Below are 9,556 nucleotides of genomic sequence, written 5' to 3'. Positions count from 1 at the left end.
TCAAGTCATACTTGAATCCACTATCAATGCTCATGGAAGCAGCAGTCAAGAGATCAAATGACATATTAAATTGGATAAATCTGTTGGACAAGACCTCGTTAAAGTGTTGAAAAGCAAGGCTGTTACTTTGAGGACTAAAGTGCACCTGAGACAAGTCAAAATATTTTCATTGGCCTCATATGAATATAAAACTTGGACACTGAATAAGGATGACCAAAGAAGGATTGATGTATTTGAATTACGGTGTTGGTGAAGAATGTGGAAAATACCACGAACTGCCAACAGAACCACCACATCTGCCTTGGATGAAGTGCATCCAGAATGCCCTTGAAAGCAAGGATTTCAAGACTGTCTGATACACTTTTGGAATGTTGTCAGGAGAGACCAGTCACTGGGAAAGTACAGCATGCTTGACAGAGGCAGCAGGAAAGAGGAAGACCCTTGACAGAATGGATCAACATAGCTGCTGCATGCAGGGATTAAAACATAAAAGCAATTGTGAGGTTGGTCCAGGACTGGTTAACTGGTCCCTTCTGTTGAGCAGACTGTCCTGAGCAGTTGAAACAGACGCCAGGCCATCTAACAAGAGCGACGCTACAAAGCGCACATTGCTGTCATCTTCTTCACGAGAAGAGAGTTGCAGCACAGTAAGGTGTTGTAACTTGCCCAGGGTTATGTAGCTGAACAAGTGCTTTGATGTGAACAAGTGGTTTGATGTGAACACACAAGAGCTTTGTGTGCCATCCCAAACAGGTAAGACAGGCAAGCCGAGTATCCAATTATTATCGAATTGCAGTTTCTAAATATTTGAAGATGAGCCATAGAAATATATTCAATGTCTTCATGGAAATGAAAAAGAAGGAAAAATCTAGCTTATCTTCAGTCATAGTGAATACTATAAAGCACTGATAACAAGAGAAATTTAGGAGGGTTAACAGGGATATTTTTTCATTTTATAACACTAACTAGTTGTTGCTAAAATCAGTTTAAATGTAATATCTCATTGAATAGTGGCTTAGTCATTGGGCTGCTAAACCCCTCCCCCCACATGGCAGTTCAAGCCCACCAGCCATTCAACAGAATAAAGATGATCTCTGCCTCTGAAAATAGTTTTCATCCCAGAATCTTTCTGAAGCATTTCTCCTCCGTCCTCTAGGTTTGCTTTCAGTCACAATTAACTCGAGGCAAGCATGTCTAGTGGGGTACTCCAGAACTGAGAGAACTTGCACATAGAAGAAAGCGCACATACAAATTAAAAAAATAATATAGTCCAAAACCCAAACTGTTCATCACATGCAGAAATTTCCGTTTCAGTGATATGAAATATACAAACCACAGAAATGTCTACTAATCTCACACACAATCAATTGCCTCTAATAGGTGATGTGGCATCACCGATAGTGTTAATAAATACAATTCTTTCATCAAAAAGAGAGTACAGATTAATGTACCGGAATCAATGTATTCACAAATTCAAGAACAAGAGCAAAAGCAAGACATGGTGGAGTATTTACTGTATCCATAGAAGCTAAAGGGATTAGATGTATATAGCAGGGCTGGGATTGCTTCTTCAAGGGAATAATCTGGGCATTGGAGGAAGTATTAGATCTCAGTTGTAAAGGATCCGAGGGTGTCCTGCTCTAAGCAGATGAAAAGACAGTGCACAGAGTCAGGGGGTTGAAACATCAGTGCTGGAGTTAGATGTTCCTAATTCAAATGCCTAATACATATGAGAACTTTATGAGGTAATTGAACTACAGTTTCCAAAATTCTCTAAAAAAGGTGATAATGATGGTATCTGTTTCAGATTTTTTTCTCCTTTCTTAAGAAGAATTAGTGGTGAATTTAATATCAAGAATGATGAACGACCAAGCGGGAATGATGGACGCCAGCTGTTAATGTTGCTGCTGCCACCACCACTACTACTACTACTACTACCACCTCCACCACTACCACCACCACCACCACTACCACCACCACCACTACCACCACCACCACTACCACTACTACCACCACTACCACCACTACCACCACTACTACCACCACTACCACTATCACCACCACCACTACCACCACCACCACTACTACCACCACCACCACCACTAAAACTACCACCACCACTACTACTACCACCAACAATACTACTACCACTACCACCACTGTCACCACCACAACTACTACCACCACCACCACCACTAAAACTACCACCACCACTACTACTACCACCAACAATACTACTACCACCACCACCACTGTCACCACCACAACTACTACCACCACCACTAAAACTACCACCACCACTACTACTACCACCAACAATACTACTACCACCACCACCACTGTCACCACCACAACTACTACCACCACCACCACCACTACTACCACCACCACTACCAGTACTACTACTACCACCACCACTACTACTACCACCAACAATACTACTACCACCACCACCACTACTACCACAACTACTACCACCACCACCACCACTACCACTACTACCACCACTACCACTACTACCACCACCATCACTACTACTACCACCACCACTACTACTACCACCACCACTACCACTACCACCACTACTACCACCACTACTACTGCCACCACCACTACTACTACTACCACCACCATACTATCACTACTACTACCACCAACACCACTATCACCATCTCTACTACCAGCACCACTACTACTACCACCACCACTACTACTACCATGGCTACTACTACCACTACTGTCACTTTTACAGAGAAGTAACTATAAATAGAAGAAAATGATAAAATTGATTAGCAAGTTATTACCACTTGATTAATGATTGGCAATTTCAATGATAGAGAAGGATATATAACTAGATGAAGAAGTATAGCTTTAAAAGAAACAAATGGCAATGGAACATCTGTGCATGTATTCTTCTTCTGTTCCTTTTTATTGCTTTTTCCTTCATGTGAGACGAGGAACTTTGCTCAAAGGTGGAGATGAAGGAAGAGAAAGAGTGAGCCAACGTGAACAGTGTGGAAATGGAAGATCCAAACAACTGTCAACAGCAGAAGCAGCCCTTTTTATTAAGCAGATGCTAGCGGACCCGAGTAAGCGCAGGAGAGTGTACCCAGCATGAAACAGTGCTTTGCTTTGACAGGTCGGATTTATGAAACAGATGATTTGTTATTTATTGATCAGAGACTGATTCTGCTCACCAAGTTAAGAAGTAGCTTGATAAAAGGCAATCACACATCTCATTTGGTTATGAGCAAAAATAGTGTCTATTGGCTTTGTATGTCAACTGACTTTGAAGCTTCGACATCCAGATGTTCAACATGTGCAAACTTCAGAAACAAACAAAACAAAACAAATCAAAACAGGACTCTTTTGCCACAAAAGAGAGGAAAACATTCAAAACATGTCACCAGGGGAAAAAATTGATCAGAACCACACCACATAGTCTGAAATGCATTAAGAAAAAGAAATATTCTCTCAATTAATTATTTTTCCATTCGTTCTATTATTTATTCAATAATTATTCACTGAAGACTCTATATTTAAGATATTTTGCTAAGAACTGTATTGACATTTGAAATTTTTTATGCACCACTATTCCTGGAAATTACTAATCCAAATAAAGTGTTTGCCATTAGGCTCAAAACAAGCCTGATACTTTTACATCTTTGACGATATCGAGGCTCTTATTAATTTTTTGCCCAAGCATGATAACACAGTGGCCATTTGCTATTCTGTATTCAAGAAACTCCTTCATCAATGTTCTTCTCCTGAATTAGTCCAGCAGAAGTCTACATGTAACTGGATTTTGAAATAAAATAAATGATGGCTTAATCTGGAAACACAGATGTTTTATGCATGATTTTAGTGCTTTTAAAAATATAATGCTAAAATTTGTACATCAATTGTGCCACATTGAAATTTCATATTTCCCAAGAGATAACAATGATCAGAAACATTAACCTCTACTTTTTGCAGGAGGGTAAATGAACTTTCTACCCATTTCCAAAATTTCCTTCTAAAATAGGAAAAATAATGATTATCTGAAGTTGGGCTTTAAGTTGTTTCTTTGTCAAGTTAATATATTTGAATATAATTTAACTTCTCATTTGAACATCAGTAAATTTGTGTGGTCTATTTTTAATTTTCTTCTCACAACTAAGTCAGAAATAAATAACAATGTCATCACTTTTGGCCTTTCCCGTTAGCTCAACTAGTAAAGCAAACACTACATCACAGATAAAATTGTCTTTTTCACCATGACAGCACTAAATTTAAAGATGATAACAAGGCTTTTGTGTAGTTGTAATGAGATGTCCCATTTATAACAATGAGGGTTGTCTTTAAAAACAAACCTTCACGGAGACCAGAAATCTCTGCTTTGTTCTGATGATTATTTTTTTCTGACAAGTGGCATCTGAATTGTGGTACTGAAGAAGAATATTGAAAGTACCATGGACTGCTAAAAAGATTTGGAAGACGTATGTCCAGAATGCTCCTTAGAGTCAAGGATGGCAAGACTGCCTTATATACTTTCACATGTTACCAGGAGAGACAGTCCCTGGAGAAGGACATGGTGTTTGGTAAAGTTGTGGGTGAGCAAAAAAGAAGAAGACTCTACAAGATGGATTCACACAGGGGCTGCAACAATGGGTTCAAGCATAGGAACAATTGCGAAGGTGGGGCGCAGTAGTGCGTTCTGTTGTGCATGAGGTTGCTATGGGCTGGAACTGACTTGAAGGCACCTAACCATTACAACATGGAGTAAAGTGCATGGGTTGTGGAATTAGACAAGCTGGGATTTTTTCTCACTTCTGTCTCTTACAAGAGCACAGATTAAACTCTGAAACTTTTAAAATTTTAAATAATTTTATTGGGAGCTCATACAGATATCATAACATTCCATAGTTCAATCACACCAAGCATTATTGTATAATTGCTACAACAATCAGTTTCAAAACATTTTCTTTCTTCTTGAATTCCTTGATATCAGCTCCCATTTATCCCTCCCCTCCCCAACCTACCTACCAGGAACCATTATTTATTGATTGATTTTGGCTGTATCTTATATATTCATTTATATACAGTTCTGTTGTTCGCTCCCCTAGAGTGGGCTTATAGAGTTAACAATGCTGTCAACTCTCACACACTCCTCTTCCTTCCTCTCACACAACTCTCACACACTCTTCTTCCCTCTCTTCCCATACCATCAGGGAATCACTACTCCTGTCACTGTTTCTGAAGGGTTATCTATATTGGTTTTTATGTATTGAATGATTTTAATTATGCAAATAAACATACACAAGTCTTACATGATTAATGGGGTAAAGCCAACAAAAACCACAATAGTTAGAGGAGGAAATATTAAAGAACTAGAGGATAGTTATGTGATTCATCGGTGCTACACCACACCCTGGATTTATCATCCCTTTCATGTGGCCCTTTTGAGCAGGACTGTTCAATTATCTTGCAGGTGAGTTTTGGGTCTCCACTACAACCACAGTCCTTCACATCGATTTTGTTGTGTGGCAGGTACATAATCTGGTGTCAATTTTGGACTTGAGTGGATTTAGAGTGAAGGGGTGGAGTCTAGTCCGTCAATCTGATCATAGCCAGTGAAGCCTCTGTGTGGGTCTGGCCTTCTCCTGAGGATTCTGGGAAATCCAGTATTCCTTCTTGGAGGTGGGAGACACTATCTCTCTCTCCTCACTTCCTGAGACGACGCTCTACTGAAAAGACCTGAGAAAACATGCTAGTGCCCTGAGCTGGAGAAGCCATATGGACCTACCCTGATCCAACCAGAACTCTGAAGTTAGAGAAGCCACGTAGAGACCCCTGACAGTTATGAGATTCTTAAGCCACTGGATTCAAAGATTTTCTATCCACTGGCCCACGATTAACCTACATTCAGCAACATTTAATGTGTTTCCTGAGTCTAGGGAGGACTTTATAGATTGGTATCAGACATATGGGCTAATATTAGACTGCCCTGGAATGTTTTCTCAATATACTATTGTTCCTGTATAGAAACCTCTCTTTCTCATATACATATGAGTATCTGTGAATTTGTTTCTCTAGTCTACCCAGATTAACACATTGTGGTTCCAGGAGTGGGTTTGCTATAGTTTACCATTTACTTTAATCATAGGGTATAGTAGTGCTAAGAAATTGCCTACAGGATCTCCTGGATTCCAGACATATTCTTCTTACCTCCATTATGTAGCAGCAGTCCAATTTCTCCTTGGTTTTCAGGATCAATCACACCAGTCAGTACAGGAACATGCTTCCTAACCTGTTGATCTAAAGGCATGAGAAGCCCAAAGTGTCCACGGGGCATTTTCAGCTGCCAATTCAGTGGAATCCATGCTGTGCTTCCAGGTAGAAAAGTTCCTCCCTTCGGGACCAGAACCTCCAGGGCTAAAGAGCATAGGGTTTCTGGGACAGGAAGCAAAAATGATGCAAGGGGGATCACTAGGAGTAATAGTGAGTGGCGCCACTCCAGCTTCCAAGCCTTGGTTCCTGAACCCATGATTCCTGGCTATTGGAGACACTGCATCATATATTGGCCACTGGTTTAGAGCATATACAGCCTCCTGGAGAACGTTGCCCCAATCCCACAAGTTCTTGCCACCTAGCTGGAGCCATAATTGTGTTTTTTTTCCATCATTCTATCAAGTCAGCTGCTTCAGGATGATGAGGAACGTGATATGACCAGGGGATTCCATGGGCATTGGCCCATTGCCGCACTGCCATTGCTGTGAAGTGAGTTCCCTGATCTGAAGCAATGCTATGTGGGATGCCATGTTAGTGGATGAGGCATTCTGTAAGTCCACGAATAATAGTTTTGGCAGAAGCATTGCATGCAGGGAAGGCAAATCTATATCCTCAGTAGTTGTCTATTTCAGTAAGAATAAAACGCTGTCCCCTCCATGATGGAAGTGGCCTTATGTAATCAACCTGCCACCAGATTGCTGGTTCACCTCCCCGAGGAATGGTCCCATATATTGGATATAATGTTGGTTTCTGCTGCTGGCAGATGGGGCACTCAGAAGTGGCAGTGGCAAGTCAGCCTCGGTGAGTGGAAGTCCATGTTGCTGTGCCCATGCATAACCTCCATCCCTGCCACCATGTCCACTTTGTTCATGTGCCCTTGGGAGCGCCCATGACAGGAGTGGCAGAGGAAAGAGGAGGACAAGGCTCCACAGTGCGTGTCATCTTATCCACTTGATTGTTAAAATCTTGCTCTTCTGAGGTGACCCCTTAGTGAAGGTTCACCTGAGGCATAATCATCTTTACTTTCTTGGAACTTTCAGAGAAGTCTACCCACATATCTCTTCCCCACACCTCCTTGTCACCAGTTTTCCAATCATGTTCCTTCCCATTCCCTGACCATCCAGCAAAGCCATTAGCCATAGCCCATGAATCAGTATACAATCTCATATCTGGCCATTTCTCTTTCTAGGCAAACTGAACAGCTAGATGCACTGCATGAAGTTCTGCCCATTGGGAGGACTTCCCTTCACCATTGTCCTTTAGGGAGATCCCAGAAAGGGTCTGTTGTGCTGCTCCAGTCCACTTACGAGTGGCACCTGCATATCGTGCAGAGCCATCAGTAAATTAAGCATGACTTTTCTGTTCTTCTGTTAAATTGTCATAAGGAACTCCCCAGGAAGCCATAGGTGCAGACTGGAAAGACAGTGCTTTGACAGGAGTGGAGATTGTGGACATTTGGGCCACTTCTTCATGCAGTTTACCTGTACCTTCAGGTCCTACTCTAGCCTGATCTCATTTATACCATTTCCATTTAACAATGCAGTGTTGCTGCGCACGTCCAACTTTATGATTCTCATACAATCTACATTATTAGAAAAAAAGTGCTCTTGTTCTTAGGTAAAAATTAAGCAGAGGACCAAAGTCCATCTGTTTCCTTATTTCTACTTTCCTCTTTTTTTCTTTTGTCCTGCCCCATTGCCATGTTTGCCCATCATTTGCCTCTCAGTAATTCCTCTCAACTACAATTCAATTTAGTAAACATGACTAGAAAAGATATACCCTGCTTGCCATCCATTTTAGAAGCCTTAGCAATCTGCTCCCGTACCCTCACCCCCATCCCTGTAACTGACGGTCCATGTGTATATCCTGCCTATGTTGTATAGGAAAAGAAACAAATAAAAAGATAAAGAAAGACAACACCAACAGAAAGGAGTGCAACTCACCAGTGATGGGAGCGAAGCCAAGAAGTCCCTGAGGAATCCCGATTGTAGACTTCTGATTTGGGATGGGGTGGGGTGGCAGCACTTGGTGCTCCATCCCTGACTGTAGGAAGAGCAGTGGGGACTTTTCGGACGTGTGCATCTTGGACACAAATACTGAAGATGACGACTGAAAGATCTATGTGTTATTCGGTAAGGGGTACCTGGGATCTGGAACCCTGAGAGAAAAGGAGACTGGATGATGGATTATAATAGGAACTGTGAATATTTTTCTCCCAATTTGGGATTGTTCTTCCTATCTCTAAAATATGCTATTTTAAAACTATGTAATCTCACAATAATATAATTTTAGAGGTAATCTAATAATGAGATAATCTGATACCATGCTAAATTAAAAAATGTAAAAACAGAATCTGTTTTCTGGAGGAAAAGACCACTGTCAAATAGCCCCACATTTCACTGTTTACAAAACCTTCCAAATTTCAAAATTCAATCATTGAATCTCCAGGGAAGATAAACACATAAGCAGTTTCCTTAAAATATTTACAAAGTTCTACACAAAATCATTCATTTTGATAATTTGAGTGAAATTAATTTCTTGGTAATAATATAATTAAAGTGGTCACTTTTTAAGTTTTCCATGTTTCTTTTTGAAATTAGGACAATTGATTACTTTGTTTCAAAGAAAAATGTTCAGTCATTCTTCTGAACATCAAGAAATTTTTTTTAAGCAGGGTGACATACTCCATCTTCTTAATTCCTATGCAATCACTTCTATAGTCTCAGTACCAGAAATTAATTACCACCCATTATGAGTACACACTCTGTTGTTTACTTAACATGTATTATATTATTTAATCTTCACAGATGCGCTAAAAGGTCACTATTTGCATATTATAGATAAGGAGGTTATGCCAGTTAGGAAAAGTTTTACAATTTCAAGATCCCACAGTTAACAAATGGCAGAACTGGGTTTGTACTTAGGTTAAAGCATCTGAATCGCCTTTTTTCTAGGCCACAGAGAGCAATGTTTCTAGTATTGTGAGAGAGCAGGGCAGGTACATTGATCTAATATTCTAGACCATCAGTGCTTAGGGTGTCATGGAATATACAGGTGAAATGAATTGTTTAAGAACAACAATGTCTTAAACTATCCAGGAGTGCTAATTCAGCAAAATACATCAATAGGTATTTCATGTGTTCACTACTTTTGTGATTTACTATGGACCTATTCCTTAACAATGTGGTCTATAATGAACTACATTAGTTTAACTACCAAATGTTGCTGACCTTCTATTATCTGGATACAAAACAATACAACATTTAAGCTTGATTATTAGTAGGAA

This window comes from Tenrec ecaudatus, chromosome 1 (genome assembly GCF_050624435.1).
Source record: "Tenrec ecaudatus isolate mTenEca1 chromosome 1, mTenEca1.hap1, whole genome shotgun sequence".
NCBI classification, from domain to species: domain Eukaryota; kingdom Metazoa; phylum Chordata; class Mammalia; order Afrosoricida; family Tenrecidae; genus Tenrec; species Tenrec ecaudatus.
This window is presented reverse-complemented; position numbering follows the sequence as displayed.